General features: G+C 48.3%; 1 protein-coding gene across 3 annotated transcripts in view; it reads left to right on the top strand.

Moving 5' to 3' along the window:
- Positions 1 to 584, top strand: part of UBASH3A (ubiquitin associated and SH3 domain containing A) — a 47773-nt gene that overhangs the window by 12681 nt on the left and 34508 nt on the right. The window lies entirely within an intron of this gene.

Below are 584 nucleotides of genomic sequence, written 5' to 3'. Positions count from 1 at the left end.
TTTGCTCAAGACGTGAATCCCCTTGCCTCTTTTCTAGACCCTGAGAGCCCTATTCCAGTACAAACCCCAGAACGTGGATGAGCTGACGCTAAGTCTGGGCATGGTGGCAGGCACCTGTAGTCCCAGCTACTCAGGAGGCTGAGGCAGGAGAATGGCATGCACCCAGGAGGCGGAGCTTGCAGTGAGCCGAGATAGCGCCACTACACTCCAGCCTGGGCAACAGAGCGAGACGTCTCAAAAAAAAAAGAAGCAGATGAATGAACGGCCACTCACCTGACAGCACATACCCCCTGGAGCCCTCCAAAGCAGATATGTTAGTAGCAAGGAAAATTTCTATTGCTTCTCTAAAGACATTCTCTTTCTTGTGCAATTTACAACCAGCATTCTTTTATATGTGAGTTAGAGATGCACAGACATTTTTCAACAAAATAGAAGCATTTCCAATATTAGAAAAGGAAGCTGGATGTGGTGGCTCAAGCCTATAATCCCAGCACTTTGGGAGGCTGAGGCAAGTGGATCACTTGAGGTCAGGTGTTCAAGACCAGCCTGGGCAACAGGGCAAAACCCTGTCTCTACTAAAAATA

Source organism: Mandrillus leucophaeus, unplaced genomic scaffold, assembly GCF_000951045.1.
Source record: "Mandrillus leucophaeus isolate KB7577 unplaced genomic scaffold, Mleu.le_1.0 Scaffold69, whole genome shotgun sequence".
Taxonomy (NCBI): domain Eukaryota; kingdom Metazoa; phylum Chordata; class Mammalia; order Primates; family Cercopithecidae; genus Mandrillus; species Mandrillus leucophaeus.
Note: the sequence above shows the minus strand (reverse complement) of the source record. Positions and strands in the feature narration are given on the sequence as shown.